The sequence below is a fragment of the Mus musculus genome, chromosome 12 (genome assembly GCF_000001635.26).
Source record: "Mus musculus strain C57BL/6J chromosome 12, GRCm38.p6 C57BL/6J".
Lineage (NCBI taxonomy): Eukaryota > Metazoa > Chordata > Mammalia > Rodentia > Muridae > Mus > Mus musculus.
The window spans coordinates 5,752,816-5,776,729 of record NC_000078.6 but is presented as its reverse complement, the minus strand read 5'-3'; the positions used below and the strand labels follow the sequence as shown (position 1 = coordinate 5,776,729).

The window sequence follows — 23,914 nt, the reverse complement described above, 5'->3', positions numbered from 1 at the left end:
GTGACCCACTGTAGAAAGATTCAAAGCCTAAGTATTAAGTATCCTGGGCCCTGGCAAGGATAAATTTTCTCTGTGTGTCCTCAGCTTCTCCATCTGTACAAGGAGGAGTCTGTGAGGTATTATGCTGCTGAGTCTGTTAAGAGATGCAGTTGGTGACTCTCACCAACTCATCAAGACGCCTCAGGCCTCATGAACTGAAGTAGGCTTTTGCCTAAGCCATGAACTGAATAGTTCAATAACCCTGAATATAAGTAGCCGTATACTTTCTGGGCAGTACCACCTTGATTACAGGCCTTCCAGTCACTGTACTTCCCAAATCACAGCACACACAGAACAGGAAACTGTCTAAAGGGAAGAAGCAAATAGCTATTGAGACCCAGGAGCTCAAGTTGCCCAGTTCCCTCACTGTCACAGTACTGACCACCATCAATGACCCATACCTGATGAACCACCTACAGTACCATGTGAACACATTTGTCTGGCACAGGGCTGACTTGCTGTTTGGGATTCCTGCCTCTACCCTACAGCCCTACCCTACTCCCCACAACACCCATTGGCCTCCTTGCTTGACCCAACTAGAGTTGCTACCCATTCCTTTCTGTGGCCTAGAATACAAAATTTAAGCAACACCCAGACCACAGGGGTGGCTTTCTATGACAAGGTTACAGGGAAAATTCTGAAGAGCACTAATGACTTGTCTGTCCTCCCGTGTCTTCCTGTGAGACAGAAAGAATCCATCCATGGTGAGAGGTTTATCTGAATTCACATGTGTGTTGGGGTGAGGGTCTTATATTGGTGTTTCTACTATGTGGATTCAGCTTGCTTTCCATATCAGACAGAAAATCCTTCTCTGTGAGTCTTCAGCTGGCTGGGTTGTGGTGGTGCAAATCTGTAATCAGAAGGCATAGGCAGGCAGATCTCTGAGTTCATGGCTAGCTCAGCCTACATAGTGAGTTCCAGGACAGCCAGGCTACACAGGGAAACCCTGTCTCAAAAAAACAAAACAAAGAAAAAAACAAAAACAAGAAGAAGAACAACAAAAAACAATATAAAATGTCTTCTTTGGGTGAAGCTCAAGGCGAAGTCACTCTGTGTGGTCTGGGTAAGAACCAAGGCCTTTAAGGTAAGAAGCAAACCTTGAATCCTTACAAAAAGAAAGGAAGGGGCAGAGGGACTTACTGCAGGATAGGAGGAAGCCCACTCGTTTCTGTGTTGGAAGATTCCTGGACCAGCATGCTCTCCCAAGGAAGGTCCTCGAGACCTTGATTCTGCCTGGTGTGCAAACGACTGCTCAATGGATCACACAAATACATTATAGAGGACAAAAGGACTAGGCTCTTGTCATGTCAGAGAGGCAGCTTAGGAGAAAGGTTAGTGTGAACTGAGTTTAAGAGCACAGGCACTGTATAGGCCTCCCAGTTCAAATCCATCTCTACCATCATCTACTAGTCAGGTAGCTAAGCACATTTCTTAACCTCTTACCCCATCTGAGTTCTGTGGAAAGCATGAAATGCAGAATAAAAGCCCAGGCTCATACCTGGGAAGGATGAGAAAAGCCCAACAAGCATGAGCCATCACTATTGTCCACTATAATTTCTCTGTTATTATTACCTTCACATTCCTACTGAAGACATCCCCCAATGCCATACACCTAGGACCTCAAAACACATCCTCAGCCTTCTCAGGCTCTAGCCGAGGGACTTCACTGTCCTGAGTAAAAAAAATGACAGGAAGAAACCAGCCCGTGACACAGAAGAGGAGATGCCCACTGGAGAAAGCCCTTGGGAGAGGTCTAGGCCAAAGCTCTAAGAGGTGATGTAAATCCCGGGATGCATCCTGGGTATTACTCTGAGCCCTCCCTTCTGTTGTCTCTCACCTCTCTAAAGCTGAGGTCAGACTTTCATGTCCGGACCAAACAAGAATCAGATGCTTTTGGGAAGAATGCAGTCTCCACCTCTAGAATCTTAAGACAGTGATTTAAAATGCCAAACGGGAAAAAAAAAATGATTCATGCAAATTAAGGCCAAATTGAAAATCTGTTCGTCACTTCTTCCAGTGCCTGGGGTCTCTTGTTGGGGAATTTTTAAATGGCTCAGCTCATCTGAAGCCAGAGCCTAGAGAGGAGACAGATTGGAAACCTATTCTCCCTATCCATGTTACAGTAAGGGAGTCTCACTCCAGGAGCCGCCTTACTAAAGACATTCTTCCCACACTTGACAGTGAGAGCAAGCCTTCTAGAAACACCTGCCAACACAGTGGCCTTTTAGAGAGGTGTCTCTCATACAACTCAGAAAAATCTTCTTACAAAACCAATTTTTCCTCTGCCCATTAAAAGCTCAAATTTGGTTTTTGTGCAAGAGCAGGGTTGTTAATTCAGATGAGAGCTGATGTTGCCATCTTGACCTCTGGTCTATAAGGTGGTGAGCTAGAAATAAAGGCCAGTTCCTGGATAAGTGTCTGCAAAGGACAGCTTCCTTCAGGATAGTTCTGTCTTTGATCATAAGTACTGTCTTGAGTATTTTTCTTCTTGTTGTAACCAAATGCCTGGTAGATGCATTTCTGGGTAGTCATTTGAGCTCACAGTCTCAGACAGTGCTGTCCATCATAGCAGAGAAGGTTGGCATAACTAGATCCATGGCAAAGAGAGCTTCTCATGTAGTTGTTCCTATCTTGTACAATAGGAAAGGGCAGTTGGGCTAAAATCCTCTAAGACCCACAACTTGTGACCTACCCCCCACTTCAAAGCCTCCACAACCTTCTAAAATATTACCAGGCTCAAAAATATACATTTGTGAGGGACATTTCACATTCAAAGCATTTCAAGCCCTTAGCTGGTTGGATGAGCCCTGGCCAATGATGAAGGGTGATATGCATAATTCGGACTGTCATTCAAATGCTACTTCTAACAGACATCAAGCAACACAGAGATTTGTGCTAGATCAAAACCTAGACCAGTGGGTCTTAACCTGTGGATTGTCACCCCCTTCTTGGGGTGGGAGGATCCTTTCCCAGGGGTCATCAAAGACCATCAGAAAACTCAAATATTTATATTATAATTCAAAACACTAGCAAAATTACAGTGCCAAAATAGCAAGGAAAATAATATTATGGATGGGGGAGGTCATAATAACACGAGGAACTGTATTAAAGGGTCACAGGTTAGGAAGGTTGAAAACCACTCACCTAGACAGACTAGCACAGAAATTAGCTACCACACTTAGTAAGCTTCATCTACTGTTGTGTGGCAGGCTTTTCTTGGGGAGATGTGACATTTATGCCTACAGGGAACCCACACAAACCAAAGTAACAATGGCATCAAGTCCAGCTTAGTGGAAAAGCAAGTTTCCCCATGAGGTTGACTCAAAAGTAGCTGTATTACAGAGATGGCTCAAAAGTAGCTGTATTACAGAAAAGACCACCCAGACATGAGTGGTGGCTCACAGGAGATGCAACACTAGAGTTCTGTACATGACCTGAAGTTAGATTGAAGAGTCAGAGTAGTATTTCTGCAGCAAGCCTAGCCTGAGTCTCCGCTCCAGCACTTCTTTGCACCTATAAAGCTTGGGGTCTGGTAGGGGCTATCTTCTAGAATCTTCCAACATTTTACTTTCCCAGACATGTAACATCATGTTAACCTCAGAGTCATAGAAGTCTCCCTGCCTCTCCTGGATGGAAAGTTTCAACTGGAGACAAATGTTATACAATGCCTACCCAGAAGTGGCAGCCCTTTCCTTAACATGCATGGGTATACACATGCTCACTTGAAGAGCTGGGCCATCTAAAGCTGTATAACACCCCAACTTTGTCTCGAGTGTGCCTGTGTCCTCCAATGCTTAACACTAGCTCAATTCCTCTGACAGTTGGGTCCCTGGTTTTTCTGGATTACATGTTTTTCCTCCCGAGTCCCCAGTTGTCCTCTGCACAGAGCTAGCCTTTGATCGCACACCTCTTGAATATCTCTTTATCCTAACCTCAGTTCTCAACTAAGAGCTCAGGGTGCATAGCTGGTTCAGTAGGCATGTTCCCCCTGTGTGTATCACTTCTTTTCTTGCCCCTCTTCTCTGAGGAAGGTAGACGCCTGGAGGAGTGGAGGGAGGAAAAAGTGTGGCCAGGATGTATTTTATGAAAGAAGAATCTATTTTCAAGAGAAAGAAGGAAAGAAAAAAGAAAGGAGGGAAGGGAGGGAGGAAGGAAGGAAGGAAGGAAGGAAGGAAGGAAGGGAGGGAGGGAGGGGAGGGAGGGAGGGAGGGAGGGAGGGAGGGAGGGAGAGAGGAAGGAAGGAAGGAAGGAAGGAAGGAAGGAAGGAAGGAAGGAAGGAAGGAAGGAAGGAAGGAAGGAAAAGCAGATATTCTCCAAACAGAAATGGGGGGTGAATTTTAAAAAGAGCTCCAGGCGCATGCCTCTAGCAAGTGCTGAGAAATTTAAAAGGAGCATGAACACCTTCCCGGTGAGATAAAATAAAAACAGCAATGAAAACCAAAATGTTGGATTTGATTGAACAGAGAAGCAGGAGAAAGAGAGACAGAGAGAGTGCATATGAAGTTTGTTGGTTAGGGAGGTAGGCAGGATCTATGAATAGTTAGGGAAGGGGGAAGAATATGATTAAAATACATTGTTTAAGATAGTTTTAATTAAGAAGGAAGAAAGAAAGAGAGAAACAGAGGGAGGGAGGGAGGGAGGGAGGGAGGGAGGGAGGGAGGGAGGGAGGAAGAAAGAGAGAAAGGAAGAAAGGAAGAAAGGAAGAAAGGAAGAAAGAAAAAGGTTGAAGGATGCAAGCTGCAGGTACCTCGTGCAGATGACTGCAGTAAATGATGCCTACCCAAGCTAAGCTGTGAAAATGGGAGTTCCTCAGGGCCCTCCACAGAGCAGAGGCACATCTGAACCACAGCTGGGTTTCCAGCAGGCAGGCAAGGCACCAGAGTGATGTCAAAACAGGGATGATATTCACTCCAGGGAGACCTCACTGAGCAGATGAGTTCAAAGTTCTGCTTTTAATCGATTCTGCCTGTGATAACGCCGGGCAGCACTTCCTTGGAAGATAAGGGCTAAGAAAGGCATTGATTATCAGATAGGGTATCTATCACACACACACCCTGCCCAGCCAGGTGCCAGAGTCAGCTTTGATCAGCCTGGCCTGGCATACTGATCGCAGGCATGAATGGAGCCTCCTACTCCAGTCCCACCCCTGGTCAGACAGAAGGGCCTGAGTCCCACCCACAGAACTGGTTATCAGCTTGGAGGAAGGAAAAGGCAATGGCCAGGTGCACTTCCATAGACTAGAGTGTGGCAAATCTCAGTGTTTACTGCTTTCTCAACTAACTCATAAGGAATGCTTGCCAAGCATAGTCCTTAAACAAATTACTGCGCAAATAACTGGCAATGTACACACTGCCTGTAGGGGGCACACTCTTGAGGAGCAAATGCCACACATAACCATACCCCCACTCCAAGAATCAGATTGAATCATACCTGATTTTAATTACACTTTAAAAACAGTTTCAGTTATGTATTCGCTGTATATGGCATTGCCATATACAATTTTTATATGCATATGGGTGCCCATATGTGTACAGACAGCTGTGGATACTTGCATAGACATGTAGAGGCTAGAGGTACTGGCAACCTTCCTTTTTGGAGACACAGTATATGAACTAGAACTTACCAAGTAGATAGGATAGCTGGTCGGTGAACCCTGGGGCTCTGCTCATCTCTACTTCCCCAGTTCTGGAATTATAAGGGAAGCTACCTTGCTTGGCTTTTTCACTTGGAGACTGCATTTGCCAACCCTTTCAAACGTAATATTTAAAGGGCAAAGTGATAGCTTGAGATGGGAAGGCTCTCCCCTTGATGGGGGAGAGGTGCTCACTTGCAGCATGGAATGTGCTTTTTAGTCTTAGATGTTTCCAGTCATCTTCCTGGCTTGGGGAAGGCTCCAAGCTCTCCCACTGCACTCTAGGCTTTGGGTGGATACCTCCCGCTGTGTTTTGATTGTTGGTTTAGTTGCTAGAAGTATTTCCTGAACCACAAACTGCTTGCAATCAGGGCATGACAGAGTCTAAATGGAACCCGAAGTATCCTTAGCTACAGCTTCTTATGCTGCCTGCTCAGAGAAACTCCACTAATGACTAGAGCTGGCACTGTTTGGCCAGGAATTAGGAGTCTCATGTTGCTAAGTCCTTGGCAAACACTGGCTCATTGAGTCTTCAGAATAATCTTTTGATTTTGGCATTATTAATCCCATTATGTAAATATGAAATGACCTGAGGTTCAGAGAAGCTAAGTGATCTGGCCAAGGTCACACAGCTTGGGATTAGATTCCGGCTAGGAACTGGTCCTGCTCCCTAGAAGGGCCAGCTTGAGCTCCCTGCATGCGGACATATTCTTTGTGGCTATACAAGCAGTGTGTGTTCTGCTTCTCTCCAGATGTAGAAAAGATGCAAGGAAGTCTGCATGCTCAACACAACATCTACAAGGAAAGCAGAATGATTTGTCATTTTGAAGATTGTTAAGATTGAAAGCTCTGAGAAATGGGCCTGCAGAACCTCTAAAAGGAAGCAAAGGTCAGTGCCAGATTCTGCTACGCCCTCTGGAAGGAAATGCCACTTGTATGAAGGCACAGGGTCGGGGTAGCAGGATACATAGGATAGAGGCAGAAGTGCCCGTCTCTTGACCCCTGAATTCTCAGCACTCAGCATATTCTCTCAGATTCTTCTGGGTTTCTCTCCAAAGAGCAGGGCCTTACGGTTACTATAGAAATAACAGGCAATTGTACACTTTCCCTGTAGGGGGAACACTCAGGAGCAAGTATCACAAAATTACCTCTTGAATCATACATTTGTATTTGCATGTAAAAATCCATTGTATAAATTTTATGCCATTGTGCATACTGTTACTATACATAATTTTTATGTTCATGTTGCTGTGAACATGCATAGTTTGTATAGATACAGATAGGTAGTGAGTGCCTGCATTGGAGCTGCCCAAGAGCTAGTCCTAGACCAACAGGCATATAGAAGAAAAGGAAAGAAACATGTACAGGGGAGGTCATGGGACAAGCTAATGCAGATTAAAAGCCTGGAACCCATGGATTATAAGTGGTCAGTGATGTATCCTCATCACTTGGAAAGCTTCAGTGTAGACTGCACTTGCTGTAGGGGTAAGCATCTCCTGGAAGAGCTACATAAGCCAGCTGATAGTACCGTGGGAAATTCAGAGGGATTTGACATCACAGAGAGGAAGAAAAGTAGTCTGCTCATTTTATTACAAAAACTCCAGCAAGCCTATGGTAAATGGGCTAAATTCTTCCTGATTTATGTCAAAGCCATTGTTCACCCTGATGGTCCTTAATATATCACCAAAATGAACCTTATGCATCTGGTATTCCATCCCCCAAAGCCACATAGAAAAATGGATGCTAATGAGGAGGCCTTTCATTTTCTCAAAGAAAGCCTCAGATAATATTTCCAGAGTATTTTCAAAGATCAATAAAAGCAATAAATCAATGCAATCTATTAAATACAAGTACTTTTCTGCAAGAGCACTCAGGGTTAGTCTAAAACAGCATGATACCAGCATCGAGTGAAGGAGGGTGCCAGTGGCTACTTATGATGAAAAGGATGTAACCAATAGCTCAAGAAGAGATTTACAACCAGAAGTGGGGACATTTGTGAATAGGCCACGCTCCAGTTCCTGGGTAAGGCCCTCATGGAGGTGAACCTCTGCACTGAGTCTTACACACATCCTCATCCTTGCCCTTTTACACCCAAGCTTGGTACCTGGGACGGAGCAAGCAGATATGTGAGTGAGCACTGGGAAGTTCCACTGGGTAAAGAAAGCATGAGTGAGGTGAAACCAATCATGGAGGGTATCATCAGCATAGGGATTAATCATTGAATCTTTCTCTTCTCTGGGAGGAGGAAGAGGAGAGCTTTTCATTCCTCTACCCAGAGATTGGAAAGCCATTTGAAAAACTGTCCTACATCCCAAACATGCTCCTGACTCTCAGAACTTGTTAAACTATTATGTGGAATGTCAGAACTCTGTGTCCACTGGTTCTGCAAGAAACCTTCCCAGCTGCTTCACCAGGGAAAGAGAGGGTGTAGCCCTCCACCCAACAGTGGCAAACCTCGCACCTCTAGTTGCTCACTTTGGCCTCAACTTCAGTCTTGCTTTCTGTCCTGCAAGGTCATGAGTAGAAAGAAGCCATACTAGGGCTACTGTAAGGCTTGGTGCATAGGTACAGACTCTCAGGTACTAGCCTAAGAGAAGGCTCTTCCCTATGGACAGTGTTTGAGAAAACCCTCCAGGACACCTTATGCATCTCAATTTTCCTATTCACCAACCATTCCGAAAAACTTCCTTCTTTCCAACCATCTATTCACTCATGTTCCCATCTATCCTTCCCTCAACTTGTCTACATATCTATCTTCCCTCCATGCTATTGATCAATTCATTCATCTATCTATTCCTCCTTCCATTCATTCATTTACCAACTAATCCATCGACCCATTTATGCTTTCTTCTTATTGTCTTCCTTCCCATTTATTTACCCACTTCTTCCTCTTTTAATCCATCTTCTTAGATATCTATCCATCCATCTACCTATCCCTACCTATTCATCTACCTACTAATTCCTTTCTTCCTCAATTCAGCATCCCACCCATCTATATATTTATACACCAATCTACCCACCCTTACCTCCTTCCATTTTATTTCCTACCCACCCATCTATTAATCTAGTCACTCATTCTTCCATCCATTGATCTACCTAACAACCTGTCAATGTTACAAGCATCTGTTGAGAGCACTATTAGATATAAAGTTTATAGAAAGGTAAAGGGTCTCACAAACAGCCAGCATGTGAAACAAGTAATAAATTGCTTGCTGATCAGTTATTTAGCAGTGATGAAGGACTTTGAGCTCTCCATGATGCTGTATCACTTGTGTGTCCCTTGATAAGTGACTAAACCTCCTAGTGACCCCACTGCTAAATCTGTAAAACTGTGGGCACAAGGCAAATCTCTGTGAAGATTAAGCATAATAATAATGACTCAAAGGATGAAAAATAATAAAATCAGCGAGTGAGATTAGAACAGCTTAATTGGGGACACAGTTTTAGTTAAATACTTATTTTAGAGGAAAAATAACTAAATATCAAATTTATTATTTGAGAAATATTACTATTTAAGAAAAATCTAAAGCTTAAACTTAGTTTTCACAAAGTAAGACAATTACTTGCAACACATTGCTAACCAGAAGGTATTAGGGTTTCTACAAATCAAAATCCCAAAAAATTTAAACTAGAAAAATGGATAATAGACTTAGCAGGCACCCTCAACAGAAGGCATCCAAATTGCTAATATATCTGATCAGTAACTGAAGGATGCAAATTAAAAACATAAGAAGATTCCACTAGATGGTCCTCAAAATAACTCAATGGCAGCAATGATGATACTCCAACTTTGGCTGAGATTTGAATGTAATGGCATTGCAAATAGTTGCAGTTGGAAAACCTGTTTGGCCCTACCTATTAAAGTAGAAAATACCCATGCTTTATCATCTAGCACTAGGGCCTAGAGACTGTTGCAATAGCTCTTGAGACTGTTGCATAGGAACCCGGTTCAATCCCCAATACCCATAGGGTGGCTCATATCTATAATCTGATACATGGACTTTCATGGGAATGCATGTGCAGCATATGCATGCATGCAGGCAAAATGTTCATACACATAAAGTCAAATAAATAAATCTTACAAAATAATCCAGCAAGGTACTCCTAAATATGGATATGTTCTGGAAGCATGTACAAGAACATCCATTGCACCTTTATCTCTGATAACATAAAAGTAGAAAATGCACATATTCAGAGTGGGGGGAAATAATGTGCTGTCTAGATGCCACAGAATACTGCACAGCAATGAAAGTAGATGAATCGCAGCTACATTATCAAAATCACGGTCAGACTGTCTCGCATAATAATTAGAAAAGTCAGTTTGCTGTCTTGGTCTACTTGGGCTTCTATAACGAAGCACCTGGGACTGGATTTTATAAGAACACATATACATTGTTTATGGATCCAAGGCAGTCTAAGCTTCAGATGCCAGCATACCCAGTGGCTACTGAGAACTGCTCTTTGCTCTCAAGGTAATATTTGCTACACTCAGGAGGGACAAAAGCTGTCTCTGTTTCCTCACACAGAGAAACACAGGCCAAAGGCTGTGTTTCTTCCCTGAGCCTGTCAGGCAAGAATTCTACCTATAAGTCAGATTAACTCCTCATGGCTTTGTCACTTCCTAAAGAACCTTCTATGGCACCCACAGAGAGGATCAAGAAGAGTTTTAAAGATTTTGACCTATTTCTTGATCTCATGATCATTTCACAATAATTTCTTGATTTCTGCCTATTTTGCTTCCTGGAGTTTTAACTGTTTTTTTTAAATTTATTTAATTTAGTTTTACATTTTGAGACAAGGTCTCATATAGCTCAAGTTGATCTTAAATGCACTATATAACTGAGGCTAGTCTTGAATTCCTAATCACCCTGCCTCAACTTCCTGAGTGCTGAGAGTATAGGTATGCCTGGTTGTAGACTTTTTAATGTCTGTCATATTCAGAATGTTTAAAGGTTTTACCAAGTCTTTAAACATTTATATTTAAGGGCATGGTTATAGTAAAACTGTGAGATTAATAGAGACTAAAGATGTGTTAGAATCAATTAGTATTCACAAGATTTAGATTCTGTTAGTATAGCTTGCATAAATTAGCTCACAGAATCTCCACAATCTTCCTCTTGGACATAATAAGATTATTGGTCCCATTTTATAGATGGTCAAACTAATGTATGGGGAAGTTAAGTTCCTTGTCTTTGGGACACCTAGAAAGTCAGCTACAAAGCCAAGATTCAGGCCTAAGCAATGAGCACAGTCTTTGACCTTGACCACCACACTGGGCTTTCATCATGCAAAGGGTTAGCTCAATGACAGGCACATGGTTCCCACAGGGTCCCCTTCCATTATTGTAAATATTAATCTTCCCTCTTGACTCACTAAATCCTGTTCAGGAAATCTGACTGCCATCCATCACTCCTTTCCCAATTTGTTTTCTGTTGGTTTTTAATACTCATTCGGACCCCCAGTGTATGTGCCCCTTTTTCAAAACCTCTAATGAAACATTGTCTACTTAGGGCCTCAGAGACATCAAAGTCATGGTATTAGAACCTTTCACAACATGAAATAAGGTTGCTAAAGCCAATGTCCATGAGACACTGTCCACAAGGCTCATTGGTATCTTAGATAATGGCTGTCCTATCAACCGGCACTGGACTTCTGGTTTAGGGATAAGATGTTAACACAGATTTGAGTTTCTTCTTGATCCTCAGGAGCCCTGAGCTGAAGGTGACTGGATCATTGGGAAAACCTGCTCCAAACAGTGGGCATCTTCCCCTCCTTGGAGAAAGTAGTAGATAGATGTCATAGGTACGTTCAGAATAAAGTAAGAAAAAGAAAATATCTAATACATGATAGGAACAGTAGCATGGGCTCAGGGCTCAAAGAGGCTATACAAAATAAAAGTAATTAAGCAACATCGACTCCCAGGAAATGCTGCCCTTTGAGATTTTCCTGGTCACCTGCCTTCTTTCAGTGCTTGCTGGGAAACCTGTTTGCTTTGTCCACTGAAGACCACTGGAGAGGCTCTGTATATGGGCACTGTCCTTTTGGTGCCACATTCATTTGTAATCACTGCAACAGCTTACTTAATTACAACTAATGGGTGCACTGTGCGAAGTGCTGAGTGGTCGGGAATTCCCCTCCCCCAGCTGTGACTATCTAAGAACATTCAACAAAAATGCTCAGCCAGGAAGCAATTGTATTTGTAGATATCGGATTCCTACCCTTGAGGCCTGCCTTTGGTGGAGAAATCTCACCCAAGAAGTTTCCCTACGGGACACCTGCATGGACAGCTATGGCATCTACAGGCTGTGAGGAGACAGGGTGTCCTATTTGTGAGCTGCCATTTCTGAAAGCAGGATGACAGGGGCAGAGCCCCCCTCCACAGGCCTCCTACAGAGGCTGTGATTTGCCATGCACATTATTAATGAGCTTCATCCTAAAGTTATTCTGGCTGCATGTGGAGCTTAGAGAACTTGGGAACACAACTTGGCAGGCAACATAGGTTTTAAAATGCAGCCCTTCCCCTAGCCTGCTTTTTTTTTTTTTTAATCATAACAAAGGGGAAATCAGGGGAGTGTACAGGGTGGGGGGCAGTCTTCGAAAACAAGGGCTTGAAAGAGTAAAGCGAGGAAATGAAGTGCTTCTTAAAGAATTAATTTTAATATCCACTTTCTGTTTCTACTCTGTTCCGCTCCTCCCAGCCTGGGGTTGCTCTCCTGCAAGAGACCTTTCCCATTTTTCAAGGCCTAGTCAACAAATCCAGGTTCTTCCAGGCCATGGGGCTGTCTCTAGAAGTCCTCCTCTGACATCTCCAGGTCTCAGAGCACTTCCCCTCCCTGCCCCCACATCCCTTCCTGGTAGCCATTTGGCACTTCATTCATTGAATTATTCATCAAAACAGATATAGAGGTCTTGCTGTGCAGCAGCTAATCCTGAGTCTTAGCTAAGTCAGCTTTCCCTGTGGGTGTCTTATGTTTTTCAAGGGGCTGAGTTCCCAGGAATAGGAAGCACAGTAGAAGGTTCTTGGCCTTGTTGTTCAAGGCCTAGGAGGAGGCTTGGCACCTGCTACCCCTGAGAGATGACTGCTGGATGACAGGACACATGCAAGGTGGCCTTGCTCACTCATCCCTACTGCCTCCTACCCCAGGAAACTGCCAATAGCATCTTTACCATTTTCCCTCAGGGCAAGTGAGAGCAGATAACTGGTGTTCCAAGATGAAAGCTCTTGGGAAATTAATCCACCTTTTCTCCTATAAGGAGAAACCCTCTGAAAAGATAGAGCTGAAACCCCTCCTGTAGAAGGACTATGTGTCTAAAGAGCCAGGCCAGGGTGAAGAGAAGAGCCAGTCAGCTAAAGATGGGGTGACTGTTTTCAGAGAGGAACAGGCACTCATTCTATGAGTACCAAATAACTTGATGAAGGAAGAGCCTTCTGGGAAGGTGGTAGAAGGAAAGAGATAGAGACCTGGGTCCTGTCCTATGACAGACAACAAGAGGTAGACATTGGAAGAAGAATAAACTGTTTACCTGCCTGGAAATGATCCATTTATAGGAACCAGGAAAGACTCCTAAGAGGAGGCCCACCCAACCCTTGATTGGTCATGCCAGCTGTATCATATATCACCCATATTTCCTGCCCTGCTCCCTCCAAATGAAGAAACACTTTCCAATGAAGCACTTTCCCTAAACAAGGTATTATTTTCTACATCAACACCCATTGCTTCTCCTCTGTGATTCTTTTAACCTGAGTATAACTGGTTTCCGTCCACTGGGAGTCAGTCCCAGAGACTCACAAAATATGAGGGGGAATCACAGTGATGCTTATAGACACAGGCACAAAAAAATGCTGTCATGATTTAATCATTCCCACCCCCAAGTTCCCATTAGTATTTTATATGTATTGATTTTATATTAAAATTAATTTTCTCTGATCAAAGCTTTTTTTCAGAAGTTTCTATATTGCACTTATTGCTCTTTAATATAAGCTGCGATGGTTATATTAAAGAACCAAGTCAGCCATATTTTGACTGGAGCTTAGGGATGTTGCCTTAGACTCTCAGGTCACACATGAGAGACAGAAGAGCCTTATTACACAAAAGCTTCAGGTTCAAGCACCACTATCTATCAGCTAGTCATGGTGAGGAATGTCTGTACTGTATCCATAGTACTCAGGAAGTAGAGAAAGAAAGATCAGAAGAGATTCAAACTCATCCTCAGCTCTAGAGCAAGTTGAACTCCAGAATAGTAGGCTACATGAGACCCTGTTTCAAAGGTGTGAACCAAAACTGTCTAAATGAAGACCAAATGTCTCAGCACTCTCAGGGCCAGACAGCAAGACTCTCAATGATGATGAGAAACACACTTTTCTACAAGCTCACTGCTATCCCCAGATTGCCAGTCCTCACTTTGCTTCAGGAGAGAGAGGGGCCGCCAGACATGTTGTTCCTATTGCAAGATGTGACAAAAACGAGTTTCCTGGCCAAGGTAGCGATGCCTGGGAGGCCTTGGACCTCATTCTTCACGGAGCACTTCAGGGAGCTGTGAGGAAAGTTTTCTTCCACTGGCAGACAGCCTTCTCCAAATCCTGGTGGGGAGAGATGCTTTTCTTCAAGAAGAAACTTTGGCAAGCACATCGGCGGCCTTGGGAGGAGCATCACAATGAGGAATGACCCATGGGAACATCTGTTTGGAGATTTGGAAAGAAACTCCTTGTTGTATTTGACAAACATCCACAGCTCTCAACTCTCCTATACAGAAGTCTGGATTACTGAATCCAGCAAGAGGCACTCACCCTCCTTTCTTGTATAAAAATCTCAGGATGCCTGCATTGTACCAGGTTAGACAGAGACACGTACCATTCTCCCCACACAGTGACCCTGAACAGGGAGACATCAAAATTGCTCATCTCAGAACCTGTCAACACGTCCTCTTCTCTCTTGGAAAGGTTGCAGTCAGGGTTAAATAACAAGTGATTACTAAGTGCCTTTCTCATTGAAATGAGAATTAATATTAATGCAATTATATGCTGATGGATAGATTCAGTGTTCTGCTGAAATGGATCAACATTTAAACTCTACAATTTAACAAAAACAAAGCCATCCTGCAAAGACTACCGGGACTAAGTCAGAAGGCAGACATGCACAAAGGCTTCTACTGGGTATAATTTCTGCCAGTCTATTCTAAGAATTAGAGTAGAGGAAGAAGAAAGAAGAAGGGAAAAGGGCAAACTTTCCCAGTTGAAAATATATATTCCCATAAAAGGTAAAAGTTGGTTTGTTTTTAGGAAATACCATAAATAGTTCTAAAACTCACTGAATTTCTTGGCTATCTCACCCAAAATTATTGTTTCATGGGATTTTTAGGATCTTAAAAAACATTGCACTGTAGCTAAAATAGGGCTATTTCTCCAAACAGTGGGATTGCAGGCAGAAGGTAGGAGAAAGAGAAGACTCTTCTGGGACAGTGGAAAGTGGTTGTCCATTCCTGAAAGCCTGATGGTACAACGGAAGGAGTACCGCAAGCACAAATATCTCTACACGAAAGTATCTGTACCTCCATCTGAGACTTACATTTGGAATGGCTCTCCAATTATCAGCCAGTGACCTATCAAAACTGGTGGGGCCTTCAAATTCTAAAAAATGGGTAGAGATCTGGATGGTCCTCCAAAGTAAGTTACCCTTACCACTATCTGAAACACATAAACCCCAGACTCAGCCAGAGTAAGGTGGCCAGTTGCTGGAAGGATCCAAGCTGGAGTCTCTGGCTACCAAGCATGGAGCCTTTGCTTTTAGCTAATGTTATGAGTTGAATTTTTTTCCTCATCCTGAACATATTTTGAATCCCTGACCCCTAGTACTTTAGAATATAAGTTCATATTAAGATGTTTATAGATGTTATCAGGCTACAATGAGGTCTTTAGAGTGTCTTAATCGAACATGATCTCTGATCTTATTTTTAAAGAAAAACTGGCTATAGAAACAAAACAAATGTATATATGTATCAGAGAAAAAATAGCTGTGTGAAGACAGGGAAGAAACAGCCCCTTGCAAGCCAAGAAGAAATTCTTTGAATGGTTTCTCCCTTCACAACTGTCAAGAGGAAGAGCCCTTCCCAGATATCATGCCTGCTCTGTAAATTCTAAGTTGGAATTCCAAATTCCAGTCTTAACAAATTCATATAGAAAATCTGGGTGTACTGGAGGAGAATAAAAGTCTATGTCAATGCTCATGGAGATATTTGCCTTTAATTGCATTTAGCCATCTATACCCCTTGATTTCCCTACAGTGAAAACATAAAATAAAATTTAAAAAAAATTCTTTCAAAGTCTCTTTTCCAAATGCTAGCCTTTAAAAGATACAGTCTTGGGGCTGTGGGTATGGCTTAGTTAGTAGAGTGTATCCCTTGCATGCAGGAGGCTCTAGGTTCTATCCCCAGAACCATACACCCAACCTGCCAGTCCCATCTCATCTCTGGATGAGGAGAGGCTCCACTGAGCCCCTCAGTGGAGCTTCAGTCTTTGATGCACCTGGTTAGATGGTGTCCAGCCCTTTCAACTCCTTTCCTAAAGTCACAAGCCACTGATGATGAACAGAAGAGGGAGGGAGCTGATACTCTTGAGTTCCTCAGATCCTTATTTGCGCTCTTTTCCCCACCCTAAGATAAACACACTCTTGCAACAATGTGTCTGCAGTGTTTTGATGGTGCTTTGAGTCTTACCTGATAGCGTCTTTGGGTGTGCTGCACCACTGGCACATGCTTTGGAAAGGGCAGGATTCATCACACTGTAACCAAGGCCCCCTCTCCCTCCCCACCCCTTGTCCTCACTCCCACCCCCACCCCCCAGTGCTTGAACAGCTCACAAATGTATTCAGAGTCAGAATCTTAGCTGTTTGAAGGATGTTTTTCTATGTCTGCCACAATCCAGACAGCAGATGTGTGTTTCCACCAAGGCAGCTGCAAACAAGACCTGATCATCCTTCAGCTAAGGCTTCATTTTCCTCTGTTCAACAGGTTGCTGCTCAGAATCTCTCCTCTGTAACTTTCTTCAGCTTGTTTTACAAAGGAGAGAAGGCTTCCAGCGCATCCCAAAGGCCTTCTGACTTTGGGCAAAAAGTGGGCTCATCAGAAGCCTTCCTAGAAAGGTTCTGAGTGGTGGGGTCTTGGGGTCCCAAGAGAAGGATGCTTCCTTAGGGAGCCTGGTATGCAGGAAGGACTGGAATCCCTCCTGCAGTGAGGAGCTGAGATAGAGGGTGGGCCAAGAGAGGGAAGCTTAGACAGCAAAGCACTCTCCTACTTCCTAAAATATGCTACAAGCAAACCTTAAATTCGTCACCCTCTATCACTTTCAGAGACACATCTGTTTATGTCTGCCAAAGAAAATGTGACTCTAAAAGAGCAGACAAGCTGTATGCAGCCTGTCTAAATGCTTGCAGAAGCGCTGCTGTTACTTCATTTGGGTGCATCATGTACTGCTTGCCCAGTTGCCTGGGTGTCAGGCTCTCCAGCAGCATGGAATAGAAACCATCGCTTTCTCTGGCAGCCAGGAGGCTCAGAGCTCTCCTTCCATGCTTACTGAAAGAGCCATCCTCACCTGAGATTACTTGTGTATTTTCCACCCAGTCCCTAATTGCCTTTGTAATGATTCCATTTAAAGGGCATCTCTTTTCCGACACAGCCTGCCTCAAGTCCTCTTCAGAAATAAATAGCAAACATCATCAGGCATTGCTGGAGACACACCTGTCGCCACCAGGCTGTGGGTGACCTCAGCGCCTCCCATAAAACTATGTAGGGTGCAATTAAGCATCCCAGGACCTCCCAATGCCCTGTAGCAGTATGAAAACGAAGCTGTTTGTCCCAAAGCCCCAAATATCACCTGTCAAGTTCCCTTCCTCCCACTCTGCCAACAACACTTAGGAAAAGTCACAGGTTTCTCCTGAGAATTTGTCGTTCTCCTAGTTCTTGACTTGAAGTGACAATTTCCTGAGTGAAGAGCCTGAGGCTGCTCTGCAAACAGGAGCCTGAGAGCAACAAGTGGAGAAAGCTTCCTGTCAGTGAGGCCTGGCTCTATCTGCCTGCTGCTTGTCTATGCTCCCCAACCCCAGCCCCTCACAAGGTCTGGTTTCAATATTTTATTTGCTCCTAACGGCTTTTCTTGGGCTTTTGGTCCACAACCCAGAACCAGGCCCTTTACCTAACAAAGGTGAACTAACTACCCATAGATTCCCAAATGCCCAGTTTGCCCCATTGTCCTCTATAAGTTACTTCTACCCTTTCCACTCCTCCCTGTGCCCTCCACAGAAACAAGGACTGGTTTTTTTCTTGTGTGTGTGTGACCCATATGGCAAGGTGTTTTCTTCTTGTAATATAATATTAGTTCAGCTACGAAAAATATTCTTGGGCCGGGCGTGGTGGCACATGTCTTTAATCCCAGCACTTGGGAGGCAGAGGCAGGCAGATTTCTGAGTTCGAGGCCAGCTTGGTCTACAAAGTGAGTTCCAGGACAGCCAGGGCTACACAGAGAAACTCTGTCTCGAAAAACCAAAAAAAAAAAAAAAAAAAAAAAAAAAAAGAAGAAGAAGAAAAAGAAAAAGAAAAAGAAAAGAAAATTTGTTCAAACCCAGTGCTTAGGGAGAGAATCATGAGTTTGAGGCTAGCCTTGGCTACATAGTGGGAGAGTTTCAGAACACACAAAGGGAAAAAGAAAGGGGGAGAAAGAAAGGAAGAAAGGACAGCATTCATTTCATTCTAGAGCTCTGCAGCTTCCCTTCGACATGTAGGACTCCCAGGAAGAGGCCAATGGGCCAGCTCTTTCCTGTAGGCCCTGGATTCCTAAGTAGGCTTATGGGACTTTGAATATAGGGGCCATGCCATATGCTTTCTAAGAAGAACTTCTCTTGTCCTCTTTCTATAAGCACAAATGGTAGAAAAGTGCCTCTAGCTGTTTTTCTGGAAAAACATTTCATGGTCTCTAGTACATACTTCTCTCTTCTCCACCCTAGGAAATTTGGAGGCTTCTAAAGTCCCAAGGGGGGAGTTGGTCATGGCCAAACCAGGGTGTGAATAAATGAAAGCTCTGACATCTGAGGCATTTAGTACACAACCAAATGAGCAATGGCTAAGTGGGCAGGGAACCGCCCAGGATACAGCAGCATCCAAGATCTTCCCTGTGTTGATGGAATTATAAGCTTAGTCATCTGAGAAGTATTCGTTTAAAAATATCTTTTTTTTTTTTTTTAGTATAGAATAGAGTTTATTCAGAGAATGGGGAGGGGAGTTAAGAGTGTAGCAGAGGCAGAGAAAGGCAGAGAGAAGGAGAGAGTAGAGAAATGGGGGCCAGCCATGGCCACGTGGAGAGAGGGGGGAAACTAAAAATATCTTGGCATAACTATTTATACAGTTGTAGAAGCTGTTGGGCTTGTGCAAGATCTTTGAATTTACTCATCCTCTCCGATTAAGTGGCCAAGGCCAAGAGAAACAAATTAATAAAGTCGAATTGTCTCACCAGGGCCAGACCCTCTGTTCTTCGGCCCTACCCACCAACTCCTCATTCTGGGATCTCTCTTCATTCACAGTGCTCTGAATTAGACACAGGGGAGGAATTCTACATTTGCCATGAGGGTGGAGGACAGCTGCACCTCTCCAAACTGGGGAAGCCTCAGTAAACACAGAAATGGTTGCTGGCCCCAGCAAGACCAAGAACTTCGGCTCTCTCAAGTGTCCAGGGAGCTGCATGTGACAGTCTTGATGTCTGAGGTGTCTCACACCTCTTCACGCCCTGACTAAGGTAAAAAGAGCTCTGGATAAAGGGACACACTCTCCACTATTGCCTAGTAGACTTGGGAATTGCAACAGCTGGTTGTAGTTCTTGGTGTCTTGTTGAATTAAAGACATATTTGAGAAATATACACAAATAACAAAGCTATAAAGGGGTTTATTCAGAAACCCTTCGTGGTCCAGATGGAGGCAGAGATGGTTGGTAGTAGTGAGGACAGGTGGTTTTCTGTTAGGATTGACACACCAGGATTAGATAAGCCTTTGTTCACAGCACCAATCCTTTGCCATGATGTGTCTGATTTTAATCATATGCAACTCCAACCACACATAAGCACAAGAAGATAAATAGAGGTTTCCCCGAAACGTTCATTCAGACAATAGGGTTAGCTTACAACACTTGCACCTAAAACCAGCTCAGGCTCCATAACATCACTGACTCTAATTCCAGCAGGTGTTTGGCCCCCATACAGGGAGCAGCGAGGGGGCCAATCAGGAGCTATGAAACTGACATAAAGGGTAGCTTGATTTGAACAGGAATCTGTGTAGTGCTGTGCAGGTAGGGGTATGGGTTGCAAGACTCCCTTGACATCTATCTACCACAAACCCCTCTAACAACCAGAAAATTACAGTTATAAAGTAGCAATGAAATAGTATTACTGTTGGAGGCTCGCCATAACATGAGGAACTGTAACAAAGAGTCACAGGCAACTACTTTGGGAAGCAATATGGGAATTGCTCAAAAACCTAAAAGTAAAGCTATCGTGTGACCACCTATATGACTAATGAACATGTGTCTGAAGAATTCTAAGACAACGTAACACAGAAACACTTGCACATTGATGTTTATTGCAGCACTATTTACAATAACCAAGATAAGGAACCAGCCAAGATGCCCGCCAAGAGCTGAAGAGATAAAGTAACTGTGGTATACACGTGCAAGGGAATTTTCATTCAACAGAAACGAAGAATGGAATTATGATGCTCATGGGGAAATGAATGGAACTATAGATCATTATGCTATGTGACGTAAGTCAGACTCATGGGACAAAAAAAGGCAGAAACAGATGTCTAAAGGAAAATAGGGATTAAAAAAGAGTAATGGAATATATAATAATGATCAGGATTCAGGTTACAACCCCTTTGGAGGTTCAACAACCCTTTCACGGGGGTCCCATATCAGATATCCTGAATATCAGATATTTATGTCATGATTTATAACAGTAGCAAAATTACAGTTATGAAGTAGCAATGAAATAATTTTATGGTTGGAGGTCACCACAACATGAAGAATTGTATTAAAGGGTCACAACATTAGAAAGGTTGTGAACCACTGACATAGAAGGTCAGGGTGAGGCCAAACTAGTATAGATTCCATCTCAACCTGCTTCTCAGAATAACTCATATGCCAGCAAATATACAAATCTAGAACTTGGATCCATGTATTTTAATCCAGAGCTAGAATTATTAGTTATAAAAATGTACTGCTGACAACTCAGTGCAGCTATGAATAAATGAACAAATAATAAGGTAGTATATTAGAAGTTATACGGTTTAAGGCTGGGTAAAACTGTACAGGTAACTCACAGAGCATCTAGTATGGACATAGGATACAATCATTTCCTTTGCAAAGGAGAAGCATGAAATAAAATAAGTAAGGCTTTCTGTTGAGAAAGGGAAAATGTCATAGTCACAGTGTAAGACACAGTGGTTCCTAAAAAACTAAACATAGACTTACCATATGAGTCAGTGATTCTACTCTTCAGGATGCACTTGCCCAAAACGGGGTTGGGCAGAGAGGAAGAGATGATACATAAGCATTCAGAGCAGCACAATAACCAGAAGGTAAAACTAGCTCAATGTCCATCCTCACATGAATGAATGAATGAATGAATGAATGAATGAATATATTGTAGTATATCCATATAATGGCATATTACTTTGCCAGTAAAAGAAAAATAGTCATTATATGATCTAATAAGACACCTGAATACCCCCTAACCATTTCTCTAAGTGAAACACATGAAACACAAAAAGCCACTGTATGTCTTGTAAATATACAGACTAGGTAAGTTCATAGAGAGAGTGGGGCATTCTTTTTGTTGCTAGGAGCCAAAAAAATGGAAAGTAGAGAGTATATACTAAATGTTTATTGTCAAGGATGATAACAATATTTATTATGGAACAGGGCAAAAGTAGTAGTTATATAACATTGCGAATGTTCTAAACATCACTAATCTATTTTTAATGGTTGAGCCCTGACTAATACATTTCACATGGTGGGAGTTTTGCCTCAGTTATAATAATAAATGGATTGTACAAGAAGAAGAATTACGAAGGATTACTAGCAGATGTGGAAGTCACCCTGGAGTTTAAACGACAGATGGGATTAGGTGGGAAGCAGGCTCTGGAGTACAAGGTAGAGACTGAGCTGCCTACAGGCTTAGGGAGAAGACAGAAGACGCTGATCTTGGTTGTCAGCTTGTCTGCACATGGAATCAACTAAGAGACACACTGCTGGGTGGGTCCTTGACAGTGCTCCCTGGAAAGAGTGACTGAGTTAGGACTAAGGATGACCATGCCCCAGGGGAGGCAGTAGCTCTGGCTATGGCCTAGATCTAATGAGGCCGGAGGGAAGAGCAGGGGATGATTTTAGCCTGTGAACTTCCACTCCTGGCTGTCTCCAAGGTTGTCTTCTCTGCTGATGCTCATCTTCCACACTTCACCTACATTAAGATCCAGACTTTTCGGCCTCTGTAAAACATGGACGAAAGAGCCGTGACCCCCTAATAAGCCCTGGGCTTCAGTGCCAGGCTGGAAGTACCCAGCAGGATGGACTGAGCGCTACTGAACTCTCTTCTGTGTTGAACTGCCTAGCTGGCATCCTGCAAGCCAATCTAAAAAGTTCCCTTTGTGATATATATTCATTCTATCAACTTCATCCCTTGGTAGAACGCTGACTAATGCATTTGCTTCCTTCACATTTTGCACAATTGGTCTCAGGATTACCTTGTTTTACCTCCTCCAAAACCTACACACAGCACTCAGTGACTGCAGAAATTAGCAAGGGCACTCTACATGTTTGCAGAAGGCTTTATATAAATTGTGTGAAAAGGGATACTTACTGAAGAGCAATGTGCTAATATCAGAAAAAACTGGGGCAGGTTCCAAATGACTCAGACAGCCACAAAGCACCCCAGATGACTCTGGATTTTGCAGTCAAATCTGGTTATCCATGCATCAGGTGGCCCAACCCAGTGCCAGAGGGCACTTACACCCGTCTTCCAGTCCACCACAACATGCCAGATACTGTTCCATTATCCCTCAGGACTTTATTCAGGACACAGGTCAAGGGCCTCAGCAAAACTACACCAGGGACCTTTGACCCTAGAGAAGGATATATATGAGGAGGATATAAAGATACACATCTTTTCTCAAGTCACCAACACTGTACAACTCCAGGGGCAGAGACGAGTTGAGTTGGCCTCCCTTCAGCAGCAGCCTGAGGCAGTGTCCTAGGACAAGGGAGGTCCCTGTTCAGCTGCTTTCTTGGGAAGGGTTTTGGGAGCACTCAGGAATTTAGAAAACTGCCCCCAGTGCTGCCCGTTTTCTAACTCTGAGCACAAGGTCTCTTCTGTAGGAGCCTCTCCAGATGACCTCGGATCACACCAAGGTCCCTGGATCCTTCCCACCAGCCTTCAGGACGAGTTGCAGCGGTGAAGAGGGGTAAAGAGACATTTTCTGCTCAGTAGAGAAACTGCTTTCAGCCCTGGTGGAGGGGTGGTAGGGGGTGGGCATCTAAGTGTGGAGAGGAAGGGACGGGACTGGGAGCTTTGGATAAAATCTATCAACCCAAGGACAAAGCCAGTCTAGTCTCCCTTGTTCTTTGTGAAAGAACAAAAACAGCAATAAGAGACTCCATCTCTTTTCTAGTCAAATGCATCACCTATGAAAGCCCTAAGATCTCTTCTCCACATCCTCCTTTCTAGCCCTCCCCATTTGCCGTTTCAGGTCACAGGAAGCCTTCCTTCCCACCTATACTACGCATGCCTTCCATTCTGTAGCGCTCACCCAGAAGGTACAGTACTTGCTATATTTATTGTGTATTGGCTCATTGACATTGTGCCTGCACATACAAAAGCTAGCAGGCCAGATACTGAGCCAGTATATTCACACTCATGCAATACCAACATCCAGAGCTTTGTTACCTCAAGATCAACCCAGACATGAATTAGAACTGTTGACATATATTGCACTTCTATTATACGCTAAGCAAAGTGATAGGCACTTTAACTATACTTGCCCCAAATTTTCTATCTACCCTGGAGAGTAAGTATTCCATTCTATGGGACAATTGGGGACCATCTGTGTGTCTCTGCTTGACTTCTCTCAAAGTCATGCATGCCAGTTAGTGTCTGCTGATATCATCCCACATCTCTACTGAATGGTTTTTTCTTTAATGCCATCTTTAATCTT

General features: G+C 43.4%; 1 long non-coding RNA gene across 4 annotated transcripts in view; it reads right to left on the bottom strand.

Moving 5' to 3' along the window:
* Gm9548 overlaps window positions 1-23,914 on the bottom strand; it is a 244,998-nt gene that overhangs the window by 208,818 nt on the left and 12,266 nt on the right. The window lies entirely within an intron of this gene.